At 36.5% G+C, this 26,207-nt stretch overlaps 1 long non-coding RNA gene, 18 other non-coding genes and 1 pseudogene across 23 annotated transcripts; all 20 read right to left on the bottom strand.

Annotated features, from left to right (window-relative positions):
* Window positions 1-930: 930 nt before the first annotated feature.
* Window positions 931-26,068, bottom strand: LOC122469548. 5 transcript variants are annotated; one of them, XR_006293515.1, is made up of 15 exons: window positions 25,726-26,068; window positions 24,747-24,832; window positions 23,791-23,872; window positions 19,770-19,854; window positions 17,758-17,820; window positions 16,853-16,938; window positions 13,057-13,147; window positions 12,486-12,572; window positions 11,559-11,613; window positions 7,764-7,844; window positions 6,920-7,006; window positions 4,857-4,941; window positions 3,628-3,712; window positions 2,653-2,738; window positions 931-1,869 (listed from the first exon to the last, which is right to left on the bottom strand). It is a non-coding gene; the product is annotated as an uncharacterized LOC122469548 (long non-coding RNA). The 5 variants fall into 5 exon arrangements; XR_006293514.1 differs by having other exon boundaries at window positions 12,486-13,147; XR_006293513.1 differs by having other exon boundaries at window positions 11,559-12,572.
* LOC122469811 lies at window positions 2,237-2,312 on the bottom strand. Its single transcript, XR_006293696.1, has one exon. It is a non-coding gene; the product is annotated as a small nucleolar RNA SNORD113/SNORD114 family (small nucleolar RNA).
* Window positions 3,206-3,280, bottom strand: LOC122469815. Its single transcript, XR_006293700.1, has one exon. It is a non-coding gene; the product is annotated as a small nucleolar RNA SNORD113/SNORD114 family (small nucleolar RNA).
* On the bottom strand, window positions 4,470-4,541 carry LOC122469806. Its single transcript, XR_006293690.1, has one exon. It is a non-coding gene; the product is annotated as a small nucleolar RNA SNORD113/SNORD114 family (small nucleolar RNA).
* LOC122469834 lies at window positions 6,558-6,630 on the bottom strand. Its single transcript, XR_006293717.1, has one exon. It is a non-coding gene; the product is annotated as a small nucleolar RNA SNORD113/SNORD114 family (small nucleolar RNA).
* LOC122469817 lies at window positions 7,346-7,417 on the bottom strand. Its single transcript, XR_006293702.1, has one exon. It is a non-coding gene; the product is annotated as a small nucleolar RNA SNORD113/SNORD114 family (small nucleolar RNA).
* Window positions 8,311-8,384, bottom strand: LOC122469859. The gene has a single exon (XR_006293739.1). It is a non-coding gene; the product is annotated as a small nucleolar RNA SNORD113/SNORD114 family (small nucleolar RNA).
* LOC122469839 lies at window positions 9,998-10,072 on the bottom strand. The gene has a single exon (XR_006293720.1). It is a non-coding gene; the product is annotated as a small nucleolar RNA SNORD113/SNORD114 family (small nucleolar RNA).
* On the bottom strand, window positions 11,177-11,248 carry LOC122469814. The gene has a single exon (XR_006293699.1). It is a non-coding gene; the product is annotated as a small nucleolar RNA SNORD113/SNORD114 family (small nucleolar RNA).
* On the bottom strand, window positions 12,097-12,170 carry LOC122469854. The gene has a single exon (XR_006293735.1). It is a non-coding gene; the product is annotated as a small nucleolar RNA SNORD113/SNORD114 family (small nucleolar RNA).
* On the bottom strand, window positions 12,650-12,724 carry LOC122469851. The gene has a single exon (XR_006293731.1). It is a non-coding gene; the product is annotated as a small nucleolar RNA SNORD113/SNORD114 family (small nucleolar RNA).
* On the bottom strand, window positions 13,642-13,713 carry LOC122469829. Its single transcript, XR_006293712.1, has one exon. It is a non-coding gene; the product is annotated as a small nucleolar RNA SNORD113/SNORD114 family (small nucleolar RNA).
* Window positions 16,154-16,226, bottom strand: LOC122469833. The gene has a single exon (XR_006293716.1). It is a non-coding gene; the product is annotated as a small nucleolar RNA SNORD113/SNORD114 family (small nucleolar RNA).
* On the bottom strand, window positions 17,370-17,444 carry LOC122469831. The gene has a single exon (XR_006293714.1). It is a non-coding gene; the product is annotated as a small nucleolar RNA SNORD113/SNORD114 family (small nucleolar RNA).
* On the bottom strand, window positions 19,371-19,447 carry LOC122469837. The gene has a single exon (XR_006293719.1). It is a non-coding gene; the product is annotated as a small nucleolar RNA SNORD113/SNORD114 family (small nucleolar RNA).
* Window positions 20,360-20,434, bottom strand: LOC122469852. Its single transcript, XR_006293733.1, has one exon. It is a non-coding gene; the product is annotated as a small nucleolar RNA SNORD113/SNORD114 family (small nucleolar RNA).
* Window positions 21,769-21,839, bottom strand: LOC122469838 (annotated as a pseudogene).
* Window positions 23,383-23,457, bottom strand: LOC122469832. Its single transcript, XR_006293715.1, has one exon. It is a non-coding gene; the product is annotated as a small nucleolar RNA SNORD113/SNORD114 family (small nucleolar RNA).
* LOC122469808 lies at window positions 24,339-24,410 on the bottom strand. The gene has a single exon (XR_006293692.1). It is a non-coding gene; the product is annotated as a small nucleolar RNA SNORD113/SNORD114 family (small nucleolar RNA).
* LOC122469810 lies at window positions 25,314-25,385 on the bottom strand. Its single transcript, XR_006293695.1, has one exon. It is a non-coding gene; the product is annotated as a small nucleolar RNA SNORD113/SNORD114 family (small nucleolar RNA).
* Window positions 26,069-26,207: the final 139 nt, after the last annotated feature.

Genomic DNA, 26,207 nt, shown 5'->3' with positions numbered 1-26,207 from the left:
ACCATGAACCCACCATCCTGCTCAACAACTAGAATATTGACTCTCGAAATGAGTATCAGCCTAGATCTTTATCAAGAGGGAACTGTTTAAATCATCAGTGGGACTAAATAAATTAAAAAAAAAATCAGTGGAACAAACATAAAATGAGACTTTGAGTTTTGAAATGAATGAAAAAAGCAAAGTTCTTTACTTGTCCTTCATTTGTGCTAATTTGGATTAATTATCCAAACTGTGGTTCATAACATATTCACATTACTGGCCTACGCACGACTTTCTAGAAGTTATTTACATTTATTTTGGGCTGCCTGGGTGGCACAGTTGGTTAAGCGTCCGACTCTTGATATTCTGCTCAGGTCATGATCTCACGGTTTGTGAGTTCAAACCCCATGTCCTGTCAGTGCAGAGCCTGTTTGGGATTCTGTCTCTCTGACTCTCTCTCTCTCTCTCTCTCTCTCTCTCTCTCTCTCTCTCTCTCAAAATAAATAAGTAAACTAAAAAAAGAAAAAGAACTAGGAGTGGCAGGCAGTTTACTCTGGGTCCCATACCTTCAGAGCTAAAAGATTAGAACTCCTTTTTTAAAAGGATGTGTTGGGGCGCCTGGGTGGCGCAGTCGGTTAAGCGTCCGACTTCAGCCAGGTCACGATCTCGCGGTCCGTGAGTTCGAGCCCCGCGTCGGGCTCTGGGCTGAGGGCTCGGAGCCTGGAGCCTGTTTCCGACTCTGTGTCTCCCTCTCTCTCTGCCCCTCCCCCGTTCATGCTCTGTCTCTCTCTGTCCCAAAAATAAATAAAAAACATTGAAAAAAAAATTAAAAAAAAAAAAAGGATGTGTTGTGCTAAATCAGATATATCATGAACCTTGGTTTGTGACACAATCTCATTGCTGGTCCTCATGTGGCTTTCTTTGATTATATTCCATACTATTTATTTATTTATTTATTTATTTATTTATTTACATCCATGTTAGTTAGCGTATAGGGCAATAATGATTTCAGGAGTAAATTCCAGCGATCATCCCCTACATATAATACCCAGGGCTCATCCCCACAAGTTATATTCCATACTTTTCAATCACGCAGACAACTCTGAATACCCTATACAGACAACCCCCGTTGTTTGTATAGACAAAAACAAGAATTTGGAGTATTACTCACATTGAAGCATCAAGGTCCTGATCATTACAGAATGATTATCGGCTTAAGTGTATCCATTCCGTAAAGTAGAAAGTAGATGGAAAAAAAGGGGGAAATGAATATGAACTATTTTATTTTTTAAGTTTTTATTTCAATTCCGATTAATTAACATACAGTGTAATATTAGTTTCAGGTGTACAATGTATTGATTCAACACCTTCCATACAGGGGTCCAGACATGTATCATTCGTCATCCTTGACTCTTATACCACCAGGCACTATCAATGGCCCAAGCTTGTGAACCTTTATATTTTGTCTATTGACTTATTCCTTCTATTCCTTTATATTTTGTCTATTGACTTATTCATTAATTCACTACTTACTCATGAAGAAATATACATGAATCCAAAACACCCAGAATAAGAGCCTCGATATCCCTAATAGCTATCTATGGAATCATTTGCCACAGACGTTAGATCTGTTTCTGAAATCGGCCTCTGTGTTTCACGTATGGACATCTCAACCTAATGTTTTGTACCAGTCCCATGTTTATTACTGGGTCATGTTTGGCCTTTGATTCTATTTCCTACTTCTTAAAAATGCATTGACCACTCTTAAAAATTGCCCAAACCAAGACAAAAAGTTCGACTGTTACTCACACACAAGGGTCTCCGTTCTCCAAAGACACCACTGAGTTCGGGGCCATGACAGAATGCCAAATTGGCATGGCCGTGCCCATTCTGAGGAGTATAAGAACAAGTAGAAAATCAAGTTTGAGATCTTCTATCCATTGGTCCTTTGTATTCTGCTTTCATTCCCTCAGGCATTTCATATTTACTCATTTACGGTGTTTTGCTTACTTTTCTCTTTATTATTCATTCCAGACTATTATTAATAGTATTGCTTTCCTTACTACGTCTTCTCATACTTTGGAATATGCCTCACTCTTTCATGGTTAATCATTGAAACATCTTGATTGAGCCCTCCATTGATTCTTTTATATTGATACAATCATAATCCATGAGCCATAAAATTAGAAGCAAAAGATTCTTACGTATCTCTCACATAGTATAGAATAGTATAAACTAGATTTCTGTTCTATTAGTGTTGGACCTCAGAGTTCCAGACATGGAATAGTCATCATCCATGACTCATACCGCCACCAGTAGTCATCATTGATCCAGACTCGGCCCTCATTGTAATTTGGGTCTACATGAATTTTATTAATTCATCAAGCCACTAATAATAATAAATACCTGAAGTCATAAAATATGACAGTACGATCCTTAAATATCTGTCTATAGAATTATTACTCACGGAAATACATCTCTTTCATTGGTTTATTTCAGTGTTGCATATAAGGATTAACCAAAACAATGCTTCATATCAACCCCCTACTTGTAACGGGGTCATGGTTAATCTTCCAAAATTATACTTCGTATTTTTAAAATGATACAGCAAATGCCTGAATGCCTTAAAAAAAAAAGACTGAAACCAAGACAACAACCTTGACTACGACTTACATTGATCTCCATGCTCCTAATGCAGAGATGTAACTATGGAGTTCATGGCCGTGGAAGATGCTTATATCAGCTTGAGGGTATTCATTCTAAGAAGTGCAGAGCAGGGGAGGTAATAAAATAGGTTGAGACATTATCTGCATTGGTTCTTGAATTTTTATTTAGTCAATCATTTGGGCAGTTATTTGGGATAACATTTTGCCTTCACTTAAGTAAACAATATCAATCTTGTCACTGACACAGAACACTGACTATCAGTAACACCACCCGTACCATCCTTAAAATGTAACACCCTTATGCCATTTATTTCCTAGTGAATATCAGTGTTTTGAATATATATCAACAATATTTCTTGCCTTACCATACATTTTTTATAACTGGATAATGCTTAACCTTATTCATCTGTATACATTTTTTATGTGTTTTCTTTTGGTCCAGTTATAATAATAGTTTGAAAATGCAGGAACACAAAGATCAAGACAAAATCCTTGCATACTCCTGACATCTGTTTATAGAATTATTTCAAAAAGAGAAAATGGACCATATTTCTTTTGTGTTGGACCTCAGAGTTCCAGACACGTAACATTCATGGTATATGACTCATATGCCACTGGTCGTCATCATTGATCCAAGATTAGCCCACGTCCTCTCTTTCATTTCTACAATAATTATTGATTAATTCCTTAACTCACTAATTGTACTTTTAAACACCATGACTCCCAAAACACTGAGAAAGAGCTCTAGTATCCTTAATCTGTATATAGAATCATTCTCATATATCAGTATATGTCTTTCATTAATATCTTCAGTTTTTCATATATGCATCCATCGATACAATGCTTCCCATCTATCCTGGGTTTATCACTAGGCTACAGGTGGCCTTATCTGATTTTATTTCCAACTTTGTTACACAGTGAACACTCTTAAACAAACAAACAAACAAAAAACCCAAACCAAGACAAGAACTTTATTACTCACACTGGTCTCTATGCTCCTAATAAATAGATGCAACCAGGAGCTCAGGACCATGGAAGATGCTTACAGCAGTTCAAGCGAGTCCATTCTGAGGAGTACAGATCAGAACAGGCGATACAAAAATTATACCTTCTCTCCATTGTTGCTTGCTTTTCATCTTTAGTTCAGACGGTCATTTATGCGATTAATTCAAAGTATATTTCTTTCATTTTCTCTTAAGAAACCACTTTTGAGCTCGCCACAGACCCAGAACATAAACATTGTCTATAACTTATACTGTCTATATTATCCCTAACCCAAGAGGTAACAGTCATGGGCACCTCATTTCTCATTGGACTTCAGGGTTTTCAAGATATATTAATAAGCATTTCTTGTTTGATCACGTATTTTTATAATTAGACACTGCTTCACTTCATTTATCTTTCTTCACTTCTTTCTTTCTTTTTTTTTTCCAACTCACTTATCCAATTAAAATAATGGAATGGGGGCGCCTGGGTGGCTCAGTCGGTTAAGCGTCTGACTTCAGCCCGGGTCACGATCTCGCGGTCCGTGAGTTCGAGCCCCGCATCAGGCTCTGGGCTGACGGCTCAGAGCCTGGAGCCTGCTTCCGATTCTGTGTCTCCCTCTCTCTCTGCCCCTCCCCCGTTCATGCTCTGTCTCTCTCTGTCCCAAAAATAAATAAACGTTAAAAAAAAACTTAAAAAAAAAACTTTAAAATAATGGAATGAAAAACCATGAGCACAGAGACCCCCCCCCCCGCCAAAAAAAAAAAAATCTTTGTATATTCCTGACATCTGCGTGTAGAATCCTTTTCAACAAAAGGAACGGACTAGATTTCTCTTCTATTGGACCTCAGAGTTCCAGACACGTATTCATCACATATGACTCATACGCCACCAGTGGTCATCATCGATCCATTATTGTCCCTCTTTTTCTTCATTTATTTCTATTTATTCACTAGTCATTACTTCACTAATAATAGTTTCTAATCATTACGATTCACAAAAACCCAAGAAGAGTTTTTACGTCCCAACTCTGTACAGAAAATCATTCTTACATCAATCTCTTTCAGTAATTAACCTCAGTTTTATGTACGTGCAATAATCAATATAAGGCACCACCTCAGTATCACACTTATGACTACTCCACAGTCTACTATACAGTTTTCTTAATAATATGGTGACTACTCTTAAACAAACCACCCAAATCAAGAAACTCTGACTATTACTCACACTGGTCTCCATGCTCCTAACACACATATGCAACCATAAAGCTCGTGACCATGAAAGATGTTACATCAGCTCAGGTGTGTCCATTCTAAGGAGTACAGAGCAGAACAGGTGATTAGTTAACAACAAAAGAACAAAAAACAAAACAGATCTTATCTCTACTGACCCTTGAGTTCTGCATTTCAGTTACTCATTGATACATTTATTAATTTTTCATAAATATGTTTTTTCTCTTAACAAGAGGAACCATCTCTACCTTGGATATGATCGAGAACAAGAAAATTGACTCCTACTAAACAGTGTCTACATGATCTTTTTTTAAAATTATTTTTTATGTTTACTTATTTCCAAGACAGAGACAAAGCATGAGTGGGGGAGGGGCAGAGAAAGAGGGAGATACAAAATCTGAAGCAGGCTCCAGGCTCTGAGCTGTCAGCACAGGGCCCGACGCGGGGCTCAAACTCACAAACCATGAGATCATGACCTGAGCCGAAGTCAGTTGCTCAACCGACTGAGCCACCCAGGCGCCGCAACATGATCTTAAATGAGAGACAACGTTCTTAATCCATCTATTTCTTTATGAACATCAGTGTTTTCAATTTTTATTAATAATATTTTTTGCCTCATTACATATGTTTATAATGGAAAATCACTTCATCCTCTTCTTTACTTATATATTTATATTTGTTTAATGGTTCTATCATGGATTCATTAGTAATAGTAAATCGAAATTTGTGAACCTAAAATAAGAACCTGGTATCTGTATATTCTTGACATCTGTCCAATGGATCATTTCAAACAGGAAACAGACCAGGTACACCACCAGTCATCATTACTGGTCCCTTCTAGATCCTCACTCGCTTCATTTGTTTTACATTTATCCTCAATTAAATCATTAATTCAGAGACATTATTCAAGAAAACATGAGCACGAGATCCTTGAATATCCTTAATGCTGTTCTATAGAATCCTTTCCCATATACACCATATTTTTTCCATCTCTTTGATTAATCAACAGTAAGAATGTTTCCTATCAAATCTATTATTGTGCCTTGGATAACTTTTTTATGATGTTTAATGCTTTTTAACAATGCCGGAAACACTCTTAACCAAATGATTAAAACCAAGCTAAGATCTTTGACTATTGCTCACTTTGTTCTCTCTCCTGACAGAGACAACACAATTTTAAGCACGGCAGAAGCTAAAATCAGATCAGTGCGTCCATTCTGAAGAGTACCAAGAAGACACAATGATTTTTACAAAATGAGACACTGTCCCCACCGACCCACAATTTTCATCTTTCATGTCCTTAGTCATTTAAGCGTTTATTAATTTGTGGTAATATTTATTTTCCTCTCAATACAACAAACCTCAAACTCACAACTGACTCAGGGTGATGCCGACTACTACCTATCACCATCCATGTCACAATTACTCAAATATGTAATACACTTGGCCCATTTATTACCCATTCCAGTGAATATTAATATTCATTTCCCTGACTATATATTTTAGTAATGAACAATGCTTCATCCTCTTCACCTTTATTCATTTATACATTTGCTAATTTATTCTGCCATTGATTCTTTCGGACAGTTTTATAATTCATGAACACAAAGACCAAGAAAAAGATTATAGCCCTGCCTCTAGACCTCTGCCTATAGTATGACTGGAAATATGGGGAATAGACTAGGTTCCTTTCCGGTTGGCCCTCAGTGTTCCACACTCATTATTCATCATCCATGAGTCATACACCAACAGTCATCATCACTGGTCCATGATTGGCTGTCTTTCTGTCCACTCTCATCTGTGCTTCTTTATTGACTAATTCATTAATAAAGAAATACGCATAAATCACACCAAAAAAGAAGATCCTTCAATATCCCTAACATTTATCAATAATGTCATATATAAATAGACTAAATCCTTTTGATTAACTGAACTTAGTGTTTGTTTCTTTAGGGATTGATCATTTTAATGTTTCATATCAATCCAATACTGCACATTGGCATGGTTGGCCTTCTTTGTACTGCTTAAACCAAGAGAAGAATTTTGACTCTTACTCACATTGATCTCCATGCTCCTAACAGGGAGATGCCAACATAAACATGATGACTGTGGGTTAATCCTTAAATCAGCTCAAGGGTGTCCATTCTGAGAGCAAAGAGCAGAGCAGATGACAAAAAATCAAGATGTTTATCCATTGATTCATAGATTATACCATTCATTTATGTCGTCGTTCAGGTATTTACTATGTTAATATATTTCTTCTTAATAAATCAAATGTCAAATGTGAAAGTGACTCACACAACAACTGACTGTAACTTATAATGTTCTATTACTACCTTTGCATCAGAGACAAAACACACTTGACAAAATGGTCCATTTGCTGTCAATTCCAAATCATAATGATGCGATTTTTCTTTGCACATTTCTGATGTCCAGTTTGAAGGGTCGATTCAAATAGAGGTACTGAACTAGATTTCTTTCATATGGGACCTCAGAGTTCCAGACACGTATTCATCATATATGACTCATACGCCATCACTGGTCATCATCGATCCAATATTGTCCCTTATTTTCTTCATTCATTTCTATGGGTTTATTGATTATAGAATTATTTCACTAATAACAATTTTAAATGCTATCATTCATAAAAACCCAAGAAGAGTCTTTGTGTCCGTAGTCTATATACAGAACTACTCTCACATCCATATTTCTCATTATTATCTGTTTTTCTTATATACATCAATCAAAATAATGTTAACTATATCCCATATTTATTACTGTAACTGTATCCCATACTTACGCAATTGTATACTTATGTTCTTTAAAAATTCTTTGCACCTTTATACAAACAACCTTAAAGTAGTATACTGAAACCAAGAAAATAACCTCAACTGTTACTCACATTAATTTCTGTCCTATTATAGAGAGGCAACCATAGAGCTCTTGACCATGGAAGATGCTAACTCAGCTCAAGTGCATCGTTCTGAGGAATACAGAACAGAGTAATGGTAAAAAAAAAAAAATGAGACCTAATCACCATTGATCCTTGCTTTCTGAGTTTTATTAATTAGGTATTTATTACTTCTTCTTAATGTGTATTTTTATCTTTACAAAGGAAAAACTCAATCTAAATATTGACCCAGAAAAACAAAATTCACTCTTCCTCATCAGGGTCTATATGATCTTTAGCCATTTGGTCCATTAATTTCTTAATGATTATCAATGGTTTTAAAATTATTAATGATACCTTTTGTCTCACCACATATATCCATAACTGGACTGGGCTTTACTTTCTCCACTTATATTTCTTTAATAGTTCTATCATTATTCCATTAATAATAACGAATCTATGTCTATGAAATCAGTACAAGAATACAATCTTTGTGTATTCCTGACATCTCTTCATAGAGCCAATTTCAGCAGAAGAAGGAGAGTGATTATGTCCCACATAAGACGTCAGGGTTCCAGACACATATTTTCATCATCCTTGACTCCTATGCTTCCGGCCATCCTCACTGATCCCTGCCTGAGTCTATTTTTCTTTGTTCATGTCTACATTTGTATCAATTAAATTATGAATTTGTTTATGATAATAAAAATAATACATGTCATAAAAACACAAGAACAGATTCTTGAATATCCCTACCGTCAGTTTACAGAATCATTTCCCACAGACTATACGTCTTTCATTAATAGACCTCATTCCTGTACGTTATAAATCAACATAATGTTTTATATCTTATTTATCATAAGTCATCATAAACTTTTAAATTAATTTAATAATTGGGGCGCCTGGGTGGCGCAGTCGGTTAAGCGTCCGACTTCAGCCAGGTCACGATCTCGCGGTCCGGGAGTTCGAGCCCCGCGTCAGGCTCTGGGCTGATGGCTCAGAGCCTGGAGCCTGTTTCCGATTCTGTGTCTCCCTCTCTCTCTGCCCCTCCCCCGTTCATGCTCTGTCTCTCTCTGTCCCAAAAATAAATAAACGTTGAAAAAAAAAATTTAATAATTGTCAATAATACCATAAATACCCTTAAACAAATGACCAAATCCAAGATGACAATGTTGGCCATTACTCACTTTGGTCTCTTTCCTTACACAGAGGCACCATGACTATTTTGATGACTGCACATGCTGAAATCGTTTCCAGCATCCAGTCCAAGCAGATTAAAATGTCGAGACTTTCTCTCCATTGATTCATAGGTTCCACTATTTGTTTGCATAGTCACTTGGGCATGTATTAATTTCTGGTAACATTTATTTTTCTCTTAATAAGTTCAATCTCAAAGTTCTAACTGATTCTATTAACACTGTCTTGTCATTCTCGCTCAAGACATACATATTTGATCATTTTATTTTCCATTCCAATTATATTTCCTTATTATATATCTTAACCGTAAATCATATTCAACCCTCTTTATATTTGCTCATTTACATTTTTATTTATCCTACTATCGATTTTTTTTTCTACTGAAGTACAGTTGACACGCAATGTTACTTTAGTTTCAGGTATACAACATAGTGATTCGATAACTCTCTACAACTCTATATATGTAACACTGTGCTCACCACAATGGGAGATACCACCAGTCACCATCCAATGCTATTACAATACTGTGTACGTTGCCTGTGTTCCCTACACTGTACCTCCTGGGACTTATTCACTCCATAACTGGAAGTCTGTACCTCCCTCTCCCCTTTCCCCTCAACCCCTTTCCTTAGCCCCCTCCCCTCTGGCAACCACCAGTTTGGTCTCTATATTTCCACCATTTATTTTTTATAATAATACTTTTATTTTTTAAAAAAAAAATTTTTAACATTTATTTATTTTTGAGACAGAGAGAGAGACAGAGCATGAACAGGGGAGGGGCAGAGAGAGAGGGAGACACAGAATCTGAAACAGGCTCCAGGCTCTGAGCTGTCAGCACAGAGCCCAACGCGGGGCTCGAACTCACGGACCGTGAGATCATGACCTGAGCTGAAGTCGGACACTTAACCGACCGAGCCACCCAGGCGCCCCTATAATAATACTTTTAAATATTCATGTACACAAAGGCCAGGGACATGATCCTCGCATACGCCTGACATCTCTCTAGAGGATCACTTCAAATGGGGAGAAAGGACTAGATATCTTCTGTGCTGGACCTCAGAGTTCCAGACATGGAGGGTTCATCATCCAAGACTCTTATGTCTCCACTTGTTATCATTTATCCGGGGATATCCCTGATTATTTTCAATCATGTCTACGTGTTTTTATTAATTCAATTCACTATTAATAATAAAATAAGGGGGCGCCTGGGTGGCTCAGTCAGTTGAGCCTCCGACTTCAGCTCAGGTCATGAGCTCACGGCTCGTAGGTTTGAGCCCCACATCAGGCTCTTTGCCAACAGCTCAGAGCCTGGAGCCTGCTTCGGATTCTGTGTCTCCCTCTCTCTCTGCCCCTCCCCTGCTCGTGCTCTGTCTCTCTCTCTCTCAAAAATAAACATTAAAATAATAATAATAATAATAATAATGAGTACCTAGGATGTCAAAAATTTGAAACTAGACCCTTGAATATCTCTAATATCTGTGTATAGAATTGCTTCACGCAGACATATATTTCCTCAATGCCCTCAAAATTTCCGAATTAATATACTGCTTCCTATTAATATCATTTTTCTTTTTAACAGGTTTGGAAATTACTGATCATATTTCACACTTTTTAATAATGCGAAGACATTTTTTTTAAACCACAAAACCAAGAAAAGAATTCTGATGATTACTCACGTTTTGTTCTGTGCTCTTCACACACAGATGCATCCATAGGGCTCGTGACTATGGAGGGATGTCTAAATCAGCCGAGTGGGACCATTCTAAAGTGGACAAGACAAAGCAGATGATGATAAAAGATGGAGCCCTTGTGTTCATTCATCCCTGTCCATCTTTCATTCAGTCATGTAGGCAGGTAGTGATTTGGGATAATGTATGTTTTATATTTTTTCTGACGTGAATGAACAATATTGATCTTGCCCCTGACAGGAAACTCTTACTTACAAATATCTAATTGTCACAAAACAGATGTGTATGTACCTTTCATAATGGATCTTTGTTTTCAATATGTAGTAATAGCATTTCTTGCCAAGCCACGCATTTTATTAATTGGACAAAGTTCCATTACCTTCATCTTTATTTATATATATGCTTATTGATGATTTAATTGAACTAATTATAAAAATAGAAGTGCATGAATGTAAAGGTCAAAAGAAGTTGCTTGTGTATTCCTGACATGTGTCTATAGAATCCCTCGAAACAGGGGCAATGGACCAGAATCCATCCGTGTTGGACATCAGAGTTCCAGACACATATTCATCATGGATGATTCATATGCCATCAGTGGTCATCATTGATCCAGTGTTGTCCCTATTCGTTCATTTCTACAGTGTTTATTGGCTAATTCATTAATTCACTAATTATTTTGAAACCCAGTTATCACCAAAGACAGCCCTGAAGTCCCTATTCTGTACATAGAAATTTTTCCATGTCTATATATCGCTTTCTTTAAATATCCTATGTTTTTACATTTCATATCATTTCAACTTTTATACGCAGGGCTACAGCTGACCATCTTTATTCAATATGGCACTTTTCAAAAACACAGTGAACACCCTGCAAAAAAGAAAAACTCGCTGAAAGCCAGACAAGAACTCCAATTCTTACGCACATTGGTCCCTCTGCCACCGGGTCATGCTACTTGAATCAGGTCAAGTGTGTCCGTTCTGAGAAGAACAAAGCATAACTGATTAAAAAAAAAAAGTTACATTTTTATTCCCATTGATCCTATATTTCCACATTTTTTTACCCACTCACTTAGGAATTTATAATGATTCCTTGTGTAAATACTTTCATCTTAACAAAATAAACAGCAGCAAACTTGAAATAGATCCACAACAAAAAACTGACTCTTAACTACCTGTGTCAACATGATCCTTGGTCAAACAGGCGACACTCCTAATCCATCCATATTCCTTAATGAGTTTCAGTGTTTTCAATTGTGTTAATAATATCTCATGCCTGCCCACATGTGTTCATAGTTGAACAATGCTTCACCCTTTCTTATTTGTTATTTGTATTTCTTTCATAGTCCTACAATTTGTCCATTAACAATAATAAATCAAAGGCTATCAGCCAAGTTCCTATATTGGACATAAACCTAACATCTGTCTATAGGATTAAATAAACAGAATACACTATGTAGTATACTGGACCTCGGAATCCAGACACGTAGTATTCATTGTCCGTGACTCATCCACCACCATTCACCATCACTGTTCATGATTAGGCCTCTTTCTTGTTATTCTCATAAACATTTGCTTATGGCTTCACAAAATTCGTAAATACACAGAATTAAAAACACATAAATACAAGATCCCTTAACAGCCTTTATCTCTCCAAACTTTTCCAGAGACTAACTCTTTGTTTCAAAAGCTGACCTCAAGATTTACATTAATGGATTCATCAACTCAATGTGCCATATCAATCTGGTATTTAACTGGTGTATTTTGCCTTCTTTGACTGTATTTAATATTTGGAGTAACACAGGGAATACCCTTAAAGAAACCACCTAAGCTCAAGCATTGACATTACTCACCCTGGTCTCCAATGTTCCTAACAACATAGATGCAACTGGAGACCGCATGCCTCGGAAGAGGCTTACATCGGCTCAAGTGGGTCCATTCTGAGGAGTACAGATCAGAGCAGATAACAATAAAGTGAGGAACTCTTTGCATGGAAAAAACTCACATTTCTTTTCTGTTGGACCTCGGGGTTCCACACACACATCCTTCATCACGCAGGACTCCTACCCCGGCAGTTATCATCACTGATCCAAGGAGCACCACTGTCTCTCCATTTAGTTCTATATTATTTATTGATTAATTCAGTAATTCACTAATTATAATTTTGAAACTATAGTATTAAAAACAAGGCCTTGCTATCCCTCCTATGTGACTAGAATCATTCTCACAACAAAAGATCTCTGTCATTAACTATCATCAGCTTCTCACGTATGTATTAATCAAAGTAATACTTCATACTAATCCCGTAATCGTTACCAGGATACAGTTCACATGCTTTGATCATATTTCATACCTTTTACCAATACAGTGAATATCCTCAAACAAAACCGAGGAACAAAGATAAGAACTTTGATGATGACTCACGTTGGTCTCCAGACTCCTGTAACAGAGCTGCAACCCTAGATAGAGCTCGTGATCAGGGAAGAATCCTTAAATCTGGTGCAATGTGTCTGTTCTGAGGAGTACGGGGCAGGGCAGATGATAAAAACGTGTGAGACGTTCTCTCCAGTGATTGTCGCTTTTCACGTTTCATTTAGTAAAGCACTTAGGCCAGCATTAATTTGGTATAAATACTTTTTTCTCTTCAGAAAACAAACAAGTGTGATTTTACCACTGACCCAGAATCTGAACATTGTCTATGACTTCTGCTATCTGTGGCATCATTAGTCATTCCGGGAAAGGTCATGTACCACTTACTTCAAAGGAGCCCCAGGGTTTTCACAGTGCATTAATAGTATTTCTTGCATAATCACATATTTTTATAATTGGACAATGCATCACTCCATTCATATTAATTGATAGATTTATTTATAGATCCTCTCATTTATCCAATTATAATAATAGCATGAAAATGCATGAACTAGAAGACCAAAAATGAGATCCTTGTATATTCCTGACATGTGTCTAGAGGACCCCTTCAAAATACGGGAATGGACTAAATTTCTTCTGTTGGACCTCAGAGTTCCAGACACGCATTTATCATGAACGACTCATATGCCACCAGTGGTCCTCATCGATCCAATATTCTCCCTCTTTGCCAAATCATTTCTATTTGTCTAATGATTAAATTATTCATTCACTACTAACAATTTCTAAACACTGTGATTCACCAAACCCCGAAGAGAATTATTATATTCCTAATCTGTACATAGATTATTCCCATATCAGTGTATCTCTTTCATTAATTATCCTCAGTTTTCCACAGGTGGGTTAATTAATATAATTTTCATATAGCCCGTACTTATCACTGAAACACAGTGCCTTCTTTAATTATATTTTGTCCTTTTTAAACAGGACAGTGAATTACCGTTGAAAAAAAACCCACGTAACCAAGAAAAGAACTTCAACTGTAACTCACATGACTCTGCATCCCCCAACTATACAGAGGCAACCACAGAGCTTGTGCCCATGAAAATATGAAATTAGCTCAAATGCACCCATTCTGAGAACAGAGCACAGCAAGTGATGAAAAAAATTGAGATTTAACTGTCATTGATACTTGCTATTAATTTCCTAGACTCGGGATTTAGATATTTAATTTTTATCATTATATATAAAGTATATATTTTAGGGGCTCCTGGGTGGCTCAATTGGTTAAGCATCCAACTTCACCTCAGGTCATGATCTCACAGTTCGTGAGTTCAAGTGCCATGTCGGGCTCTGTGCTGACAGCTCAGAGCTTGGAGCCTACGTTGGATTCTGTGTCTCCCTCTCTCCCTGCCCTTCCTCCGCTTGTGTGTGTGTGTGTGTGTGTGTGTGTGCACGTGTGTGCCCACACGCACACGCGCATCCACACAAGTGTGCTCTCTCTCTCAAAAATCAACATTTAACGGGGCGCCTGGGTGGCGCAGTCGGTGAAGCGTCCGACTTCAGCCAGGTCACGATCTCGCGGTCTGTGAGTTCGAGCCCCGCGTCGGGCTCTGGGCTGATGGCTCGGAGCCTGGAGCCTGTTTCCGATTCTGTGTCTCCCTCTCTCTCTGCCCCTCCCCCATTCATGCTCTGTCTCTCTCTGTCCCAAAAATAAATAAAAAACGTTGAAAAAAATTAAAAAAAAAAAAATCAACATTTAAAAATAAATAAGTAAATGAATAAAATATATATTTTAAATGTAAATAAAATTTTCTATAGTATACATAAATATATACTAAGATGTATATAAATAATAACACACATAACTATATAAATATATAGAATGCATAAATTGTTAAATATTTTCAAATATGGTTAAAAATATTTTCAATATGGTTATATATGTTACATATATAAAGTATAATATAAATATATAAATACATAAAATAAAATATATGAAAAAATAAAATATATTTTTACCTATTTTGTGTTTTATGTATTTATATATTTATAAAAACTAAATACATTTTATTTTTATGTATAAGATCTATATTTTATTATGTACCATATATCATATATCATATATTATATATCTGTCCTAACGTAATGAAAAACTTAACCTTGAGACTGACAATACATTTCATTGTTTTATATATAAGATCTATATTTTATTATGTACCATATATCGTATATCATATATTATATATCTGTCCTAACATAATGAAAACTTAACCTTGAGACTGACAATGTATTTTATTGTTTTATATATAAGATCTATATTTTATTATGTATCATATATCTATCCCAACATAATGAAAACTTAACCTTAAGACTGACCCAGAACAACACAACTGACTCTTACAAATCAATGCCTGTAGGATTCTTTTTTTTTTTTTTTAATTTTTTTTTCAACGTTTATTTATTTTTGGGACAGAGAGAGACAGAGCATGAACGGGGGAGGGGCAGAGAGAGAGGGAGACACAGAATCGGAAACAGGCTCCAGGCTCCGAGCCATCAGCCCAGAGCCTGACGCGGGGCTCGAACTCACGGACCGCGAGATTGTGACCTGGCTGAAGTCGGACGCTTCACCGACTGCGCCACCCAGGTGCCCCAATGCCTGTAGGATTCTTAAACAAAGAGGTGATACACCGTGATCTACTTATTTTTCAGGGGCGTCAATGTTTTTGGGTTTATTAATATTTTTTACCTGACCACATATGTCCAGTTAGGCAAGGTTTCACCGTATTTTTCTTTAATTTTTATTTATACTTCCTTAATACTTCTATCATTATTCCATTAATAACATATCTACATCTATGACATCAATTCCGAAGTAGGATCTTTGTAATGATTTGTACTGACCTTGGCCTCCTATAGAAACCATTTGTCTATAAAATCAATAGCATTTCTTGCCTAAACCCGTATTTTTTATAATTGGACAATATTTCACCCCCTTTAGATTTACTTTCATATTTATTATTTCATTGATCCAATTATAAAAATAGAAACAAAAATGCATGAACATGAAAACAAAACCAAGATCCTTGTACATTCCTGACACCTGTCTACAGGATCATTTCCCACAGGGGCAATGAAGCAAGTCCTCTTTCTGCTGGACCTTCAGAGTTGCAGACACGCATTCACCATGTAGGACTCATGCGCCACCAGTAGTCATCAGGGATCCAATACTGTACCTCCCCTCTTCTTTCTTTATTTCTCCATTGTTTATTGACTAATGAATTCACTCACTATAATTTTTAAACTGTGATTCACAAAAACCCAAGAAGGCATTGATATCCCAAATATGTATCTAGAGTCATTTTCACATCAATATGCCTGTTTCATTAATAATCCTAAATTAAATTTATGCATTAGTCAATGTAATCTTATATATATATATAAAACATTGGGTTTATATATATATACATATATATATATATAAACATTAGGTTGATATGAAGCGTTATGTTGACCAATCTATAAATGTAACACTAAGGTCAGCTAGTAAAACAGATTAGTCTCTGTGGAAATATGTGTGTGTGTGTGTGTGTGTGTGTGTGTGTGTGTGTATTCTACAGAGACTAATATACATATATATATAACCTAATTTTATATATATATATATATATATATATATATATATATATACACACACACACACGTGTGTGTGTGTGTGTGTTGTGTATAAAACATTGGCATATTTTATCTTCTTTGATAAATTTTTCAATAACACTTTTGGATATTTTGAAGAATACAGTAAATAACCTTAAACGAGCCACTCAAACCCAAGACAAGAACTCTTATTACTCACGTGGTCTCCACGCTCCTACAACATAGATGCAACCTGAGGGCTCACGACCTTGGAGGAATGTTACGATCAGCTTGAGTGCATCCATTCTGAGGAGGACGGAGCAGAGCAGATGATGAAAAATGAGACATTCTTCCATTTACCCTTGATTTACATCTTTCATTTAGGCAGGCATTTAGGCAATCATTATTTGGAGTCTATTTCATTTTCCTCTTAAGAAAACGAACTACTTTGAACTTCCCACTGACCCAGAACATAAACATTGTTATAATTTGTTCTCCAAAGAGCTTACATTCATGTACCATTTATTTCTCTTTGGACCTCAGTGTTTCAAAATATATTAATAGTATTTCTTGCCTCCCACATATTTTTTAAATTGAACAAGCCTTCTACAATTCAGCTTTTTGAAATATGTATTTCCACATTGATGTTTCGATCATCCAATTGTAATTGTAATTGCATTTCGATCATCCAATCCAAACAATGGAAATGCATGAAGAGAAGGACCACATCTCTTGTGTTGGACCTCAGAGTTCCTCCAGACAGGTATTCATCGCATAAGGCTCATACGCCACCAGTGGTCATCATCGATCCAATGTTGTCCCTCTTTTTCTTCATCCATTTCTGTTTATTGATTGATCAAAACATGACCTCATTAGTAGTTTCTAAATGCTATGATAACCGATACGATAGGAGAGGCTCTGTATCCCCTAACCCACATCAATGTATCTCTTTTATTGATTACCCTCAGTTTTCTACACATGGATTAATCAATGTTTCATATATTCCATATTTATCACTGAGATACGGCTGCCGTTTTAAATTGTCTTTCACACATCTTAACAATAAAGTGAATTACCTTTACAAAAACACCGGGAAATGAGAAAAGAATTTTAACTATTACTCACGTTAGAGGCAGCCAGGAGATCATGGCCATGGAAGATGCTTTAATCAGCTCGGGGATATCCATTCTGAGGACCACAAAGCAGAGCAAGTGACAGAAAAAATTGAGACCTGACTGCCATTGATCCTTGCGCTCCACATTTCATAAATTCAGCATTTGTTTTTTTCAATATGTATATATTCTTCTCTTACACAAGGAAACACTCAATTTCACTACCAAAAAGAATAAAATTCACTCTTCCTTAACAGAGTATATGTGGCCTCAAAGATCTGGGACCTTTGTCTATGTATCTCTTAACGGGCATCGCTGTTTTCAGTGGTGACTACTAACATCTCCTGCCTCGCCACAAACTTTAATAGGTAGACAAGGCTTCACCCTCTTCTCGGTCCTTACATAGTTGCTTTTCAATAGTCCCGCCATTATTCCGTTACTAACGACAAATCTATGCCCACAAAATAACTATATGAGAATACGATCTTTGTACATTCCAGACATTCCTTCACTGAAGGGATTCCAAAAGGAAAAACAGACTAATTAATTTTCACGTTCGCCCCAGAGTTCCAGGCTCATACATGAGCAGGCATCATCACTGCCTCATGCTTGGTCCTCATCATCGCGGTCGACATGTTTTTATTGATTAATTCATCAAATTATATATCTTTTTTTATATATCTTTTATTATATATCTTGTTAACTAATAACAAGAAAATGAACGCTTAGAGACCACAAAAACTTGAAACAAGATCCTTAAGTATCTCTAACTTTTGCCTTTAGAATTATTTCCTACTGATGATATCTTTCACTAATTAACCAAAATGTTTCCTTTATCGACTAATTAATATAATGCTTCACATAAGCCTAAAATTTACTATCTGACTACGGTTGTGAGCATTGACTTTATATCACACGTCTAATCATGCAATGAAAACCGTTTTTAAAAGACCACAAAACCAAGCAAAGAATTTTGACTATTCCATTGTTCTCTGTGCTCGTAACACATAGATGCAACCACAGAGCTCATGACTATGGTGGAATGGCTAAACCAGCCAAGTGGGACCATTCTAAGGAGTACAAGACAGAGCAGACGATAAAAAGATTGAGAATTTATGATCACTGGTCCCCCTGCGTTCCACATTTCATTCACTCAGTCATTAATAAGCATTAGGTTGGGATAATGTATATTTTATTTTTCTTAGGAAAATAAACCATATCAATCTTGTAGCTGATAGCATGAACACTGACTGCTACTCAAAGAATAACACCATTATGCCGTATATTCCCGAATAGGCATTTGTTTTCAAAATATATCGATAGCCTTTCTTATTTAACCACATATTTTTGTAATTAGATGATATGTCACCCATTTCTTATTTATTTATTTGTTTGTTTATTCATTTATTTATTTATTATGTCATTGGCCCAATTAAAAAATAGAATGTATGAACATAAAAGACCAAAAACAGGATTATAGATGAGATTTACTTACAAATGATTTATCCAAATATAGTAGTAGTATAAAAATGCGTGAACACAACTAAAAACAAGATCCTCATATATTTCTGACATCTGTGTATAAGATCCCATCAAACAATGGGAACAGACTACATTTCTATTGTGTTGGACATCAGAGTTCCAGGTACATATTCATCGCAAACGACTCATAACATACGCCACCAGTGGCCATCATCGATCCAACATTGTCCCTTTTTTCCTTCATTCACCTCTACATTGTTCATGGACCAACTCACAAATTCATTAACAATAATTTAAAGTCCTATTAGTCAGAAAACTCAAGAGTGACAATACTCCTCATTTGTATATAGAATCATTCTCTCATCAATATATCTTTCATTAATTACCTTAAATTTCCTGCATGTAATCATTAACATAATGCTTCATATGAATTCAATATTATCACCAGGCTATGGTTCGCTACTTTTGACTCTACATGGCACACTGACCAGCCTTTAAAAAAAAAAAAAACATAGCTGAAACTGAGACAAGAACTTGACTCACACTGGTCTCTGTGCTTCTAACACACAGACGCAATCACGAGCTCGCCACCAGGAAACAATGCTTAGTCAGCTCAGGTGTGTCCATTCTGAGAAGTACAAAGCACAGTTAATGGTTAAAAAAAAGAAACTTAAGACCTTGTCTCTCCATTGACCCTCGTGTCTCACGTCCCATTTACTCACTCATTTAGGTCTTTATAAATATTTCATGTCATGAATAGATTTTTGTCTTAATAAAAGGAACGGCCTCAAACTTGACACTGGCTCAGAAAGACTAGACCCTTACTTGTCTACGTAACTCTGAGCTAAGGAGATAACAGCGTTTTCCCACTTATTTCTTAATCAACATATGTATTTCCAATTTTATTAATACTTCTTGCCTCACCATATATACATAGTTCATAGTTGAATAATCCTTCTCTCTCTCTCTCTCTCTTTTACCTATTATGTATATTTCTTTAATGGCTCTATCATGAATCTACTAATAATGACAAACCCAAATCCACAAACTCAAAATAAGAACACGATCTTCGTATGTTCCTCACATCTACCTACAGGATCCAACAGAACAGAAGGAGTAGATGATTTCTTACGTTGGCCCTCAGATATCCAGATACATATTTCTCATCACCCATCACTCATCCACTGCCAGTCGCCATCACTGGCCCATCAGAGGCCCACTGTTGCTTCCTTCCTTTCTACATTGGCAGTGATTAAATCATGAATTCTTTGAAAATATTAAAATGGGTATAATTTGGGGCGCCTGGGTGGCGCAGTCGGTTAAGCGTCCGACTTCAGCCAGGTCACGATCTCGCGGTCCAGGAGTTCGAGCCCCGCGTCAGGCTCTGGGCTGATGGCTCAGAGCCTGGAGCCTGTTTCCGATTCTGTGTCTCCCTCTCTCTCTGCCCCTCCCCCATTCATGATCTGTCTCTCTCTGTCCCAAAAATAAATAAACGTTGAAAAAAAAAAATTTTTTTTTAAAAATAAATAAATAAAATGGGTATAATTTGCAAAAACCGAAGCATAAGATGCTGGAACACCCTTAACTCCTAATATGGGATTGTTGCCAACATAGGTTATATTTCCCTCATTAATCAATCTCAATGCTACGTATTAAATTAATGAACACCATGGTTTATATCGTATTTATCAATTAGCCATGGCGAGCCTTTTTATTATATTTATCACGTTTGAATAATACCACAAACACAAACAAATGACCCAAACCAAAACAAAATGTTTGACCATTACTCTCCTTGTTCCCAACACAAAAGCAACGTCACGTGATAATCTTGACCACAGTGGACAATGAATCAGCTCAAGCATCTATTCTGAAGACAACCAGAGAAGGTGATGAAAAGGCTTAGACTTTCTGTCCACTGACCCCAACACTCACTCACATAATCATTTAAGTATTTATTAACTTACGGAAATATTTACTTATTTTTACCTTAAAAATAAACTTCAAATCTGGAACTAATTCAGACAATAACTGACTACTGCATTTTATTGTTTATATCAACCGTAGTCAAAGACATAATACACTTGGTCCTTTTATATGCATTCTAATGTATATTAATACTTTTCCCTATATTAATGTTTATTTATTTTTGAAAGCGACAGCGTGAGCAGGGTAGGGACAGAGAGAGAGAGAAAGAGAGGGAGACACAGAATCGAAAGCAGGCTCCAGGCTCTGAGCTGTCAGCACAGAGCCTGATGCAGGGCTCAAACCCATGAACTATGAGATCATGACCTGAGTTGAAGCTGGACACTTAACCGACTGAGCCACCCAGGTGCCCTTCCCTTGCTACACATTTACCAAAGAACAATACTTCAACCTCTTCACCTTTATTCATTTATTCATTTGTTTATTCTACTATTAATAACTTTATTAATTATTAAACTTCATGAACACAAAGACTGACAACAAAATCCTTATATATTCCTGACATCTGTATATAGGATCCTTATACGCGTGAGAAACAGACTAGATTACTTTTCTATCAGATCTGAGTTCCAAACACAGCAGTCATCAGATATGACTCATATGCCACCAGCTGTCATCGTTGATCTAAGGCTGGCCCTCTTTCTTTCCATTCTCATAAACATTTATTCATTAAGCCACTAAGCAAAAAATGCACATGAATTAAAAATACAAGAATATATTCCATCAACATTCCTAACATCTATCTCTACAGTATTACAGAGACTAACTCTCATTAACTGACCTCAGTGTTACATTTACGGATTAGGAAACAAAATGCTTCTTATCAATCTGATACTAACTTCATTAATTAATAAATAAATTCCTGGGGCACCTGAGTGTCTCAGTCGGTCAAGCATTTGACTTCCACTCGGGTCATGATCTCACGGTTCATGGGTTCGAGCCCCGCCCGCGTCAGACTCTGTGCTGACAGCTCAGAGCCTAGAGCCTGCTTCAGATTCTGTGTCTCCCTCTCTCTCTGCCCCTACACCCCCCTTGTGCTCTTTCTCTCTCAAAAATAAATAAACGTTAACATTAAGTAGGCAATTAATTGTTATATGTGCTTTCTTTGATTATGTTTAATACTTATAAATAATATACTGAATAGCCTTAAGCAAACCAAGATAAAAGCTTTGAGTCTTACTCACATTGGTCTGTATGCTTCTACAACATAGATACAACCTAAGGGCTCGTGACCTTGGAAGAACTTTACAATCAGCCTGAGTGTGTCCATTCTCGGGTGCGGGGGGGGGGGGGGTACGGAGCAGAGCAGACAATAAAAAAAGAGACATTCTTCCACTGCTCTTTGCTCTACGTCTCTCACTTAGGCATTTAGGAAATCATTATTGGAGTGTATTTATTTCATTGTCTTTTATAAAAATGAACTGCCTCAAACTTCCCACTGGGCCCAGAATATAAAAACTGTCTATGGGCACCTGGGTGGCTCAGTTAGTTCAGCGTCTGACTTCAGCTTGATCATGATCCTGTGGTGTGTGGGTTCGAGGCCCGCATCCGGCTCTGTGCTGACAGCTCAGCACCTGGAGCCTGCTTCTGATTCTGGGTCTCCGTCTCTCTCTGCCCCTCCCCTGCTCATGCTCTGTCTCTCTCTCTCTCTCAAAAATAAACATTAAAAGGGGCGCCTGGGTGGCGCAGTCGGTTAAGCGTCCGACTTCAGCCAGGTCACGATCTCGCGGTCCGTGAGTTCGAGCCCCGCGTCGGGCTCTGGGCTGGTGGCTCAGAGCCTGGAGCCTGTTTCCGATTCTGTGTCTCCCTCCCTTTCTGCCCCTCCCCTGTTCATGCTCTGTCTCTCTCTGTCCCAAAAATAAATAAACGTTGAAAAAAAAAATAAATAAATAAACATTAAAAAATTTTTAAAAAAACCAACTGTCTATAATTTGTGCTATCTATATCATCCTATCCAAAGAGGTGACAGTCATATACAATTCATTTCTGTTAAACTTCAGTGCCTTCAAATTACATTAATGGTATTTCCTGTCTCCTCACATATTTTTAAAATTGGACAATGTTTCTACAATTCACTTTATTCTTTATATATTTCCTCATTGATATTTCATTGACCTAATTATAATAAAGAATGGAAATTCATGAAGAGAGAGACCACATCTCTTTTGTCTTGGACCTCAGAGTTCCAGACACGTATCATTTATCACCCATGCTTCATACACTGGCAGTTATCATCACTGATCCAGAGAAGACTACTTTCTCTTCATTCATTTCTACATTGTCTATTGATTAATTCATTAATTCACTAATTACCATTTAAAACTATATGATTCACAAAACTCCAAGATGGAACTCTTATGCACGATAGGCACAGAATCATGCACACATCAATATCTCTCTCATCAAGTGTCTTGTTTTTCATAAACACTTTAATCAATGTATTGCTTCATTTTAATCCTATAGTTGTCACCAAGACACAGTTGGCTTTCTTTGATGATATTTCATACTTTGTATTAATACAATGATCACCCTTAAACAAAATACCAGAAACAAGATGATAACTCTGAGTATTACTCACATTGGTCTCCTGTCTCCCCAGTACAGAAATGCAACCCAAGGGCTCTTGATGAGGTGAGAATCCGTAAAGCAGGTCCAATGGTCTAAAGTAGACCATATGATAAAACGAGTCCAGACATTCTCTCTCTCTTGCTTTTAATCTCTTATTTAACCAGTTATTAATTTGCTCTAAATATTTTTTCTCATAAGAAAATGGACAACTTTGATTTTACCACTGAGCCAGAAGCTGAACATTTGTCTATGACTTCTACTGTCCATGACATCCTTAGCCATACATGTAAGAAGAATCATGTACCACTTACTTCTAATTGAGCTTCAGAGTCTGTTAATAGTATTTCTTGTATAATCACAGATTTTTATAATTGGACAATGCTTCATCACTTTCATCTTTATTTATGTTTGTTTATTGATTATTTCATTGGTCCAATTATAAAAATTGAAAGGAAATGAATGAAGACCAAGACCAAAAACAAGATCCTTATATATTCCTGACATCTGTCCACACAGGATCTCTGCAAACAATGGGAATAAGCTAGGTTTTCTCTTCTGTTGGACCTCAGAGTTCCAGACACGTATTCATCGTGAACGACTCATACGCCACCAGTGGTCATCATCGATCCAATATTGTTCCTCTTTTCCTTCATTCAGTTCTAATTTTTTTATCGAGTAAACCATTAATTCACTAATAATTTTAAATTCTATAATTCACAAAAACTGAGAAAGAACGTATACCTCCCTGAGCTCTACTTTGATAATTCTCACATCAATATCTCTTTAACTGGTTATCCTCAGTCTTCTACGCATGGATTAATCATTATAACAGCTTGCATAGCCCACATTTATCACTGAGATACAGTGCCTCCTTTCATTATATCTTAGAGTTTTCAATAATACAATGAATCACCTTAAAAGAAAAACAACACATATGCCGAGAAAATAATTTCAACTGTTACTCACATTAATCCCCATCCTCCCATTACATAGAGGCAACCATAGAGCTCCATAATCGTGCAAGACGTTAAATCAGCTCAAGTGTGTCCATTCTGAAAAGTACCGAGCAGAACAAGAGATAAAAAGAAAGGAGATACTATGTTCATTGGTGCTCGTATTCCATCTTGAATTTAGTCAATTACTAAGCAGTGGATTTTATTGTCTTATAAGCCAATGAACAATACTGATCTAGCTACTAATAAAGAATATGAACATGGACTGTGACTCATCAATAACTGTAGCGTCCTCCAATAACAACTCTTACACCATATATTCCCTTATAGACATCAGCATTTTAAATATAATCAATACTATTCCTTACCTAACCACATATTTTTATAATTGGACAAGATTTCACTGCTTTCATCTTTATTTATTTATGTGTTCGTTTATAGATTATTTCATTGATCCAATTATAAAAATTGAAACAGAATGCACAAACATAATAAGAACCCAAAACAAGACCCTTGTATGTTCTTAACATCTATCTATTCAATCACCTCCAACAGGACAATAAACCAGATTCCATTTCTGTTGGACCTCAGAGTTCCAGACACGTATTCATCGTAAACGACTCATACGCCACCAGTGGTCATCATCGATCCAGTAGTGTCCCTCTTTCCTTTCATTCAGTTCTATATTGTTGATCGGCTAATTCATTAATTCACTACTAATAACTTTAAAACGCTCATTCACAGAAGCCCAAGAAAATCATGATATCCTTAATCTGTAAATAGAATCATCCTCACATCAATATATATCTTTTTAAAATTAGGCTGTTAGTCATTCATGCATTAATCAATATAATGTTTTCATAAAATTCAGTATTTGTCACTGAGCTATAGTTGGCTTTCTGTGATTCTACTACATAGAACTTTCAAATAATGCACTGAATACACTGGAAAAAAATCACTGAAACTAAGACGCGAAATCTGATATTACTCACATGGTTCTCTGTGCTTCTAACACAGAGATGCAACCACAGAGCTCACCGCCACGGAATATTGCTTAAATCAGCTCGAGGTGTGTCCATTTTGAGAACTGAAAGGCAGAGTTGGTGATAAAAAATAAAATAAAACAAAACATTTACTTACATTGGTGCTTGCTTTCCACATTTCATTTACTCAGTCATTCAGATATTTATGAATATTTCATAACATTGGTTTTTTTTCTTTTAACAACAACAGCACCAAAAATCCTCAAACTTGAGATTGATCAAGAACAATAAAATGGACTCTAAATTGCTCATGTCTAAATGACCCTTGGCCAAAGAAGTGACACTCTTGATCCATTTAATTCTTTTTTTTTTTTTTCAACGATTATTTATTTTTGGGACAGAGAGAGACAGAGCATGAACGGGCGAGGGGCAGAGAGAGAGGGAGACACAGAATTGGAAACAGGCTCCAGGCTCTGAGCCATCAGCCCAGA

This window comes from Prionailurus bengalensis, chromosome B3 (genome assembly GCF_016509475.1).
Source record: "Prionailurus bengalensis isolate Pbe53 chromosome B3, Fcat_Pben_1.1_paternal_pri, whole genome shotgun sequence".
Taxonomy (NCBI): Eukaryota; Metazoa; Chordata; class Mammalia; order Carnivora; family Felidae; genus Prionailurus; species Prionailurus bengalensis.
The sequence above is the reverse complement of the archived record's forward strand: the minus strand, read 5'-3'. Positions and strand labels throughout refer to the sequence as shown.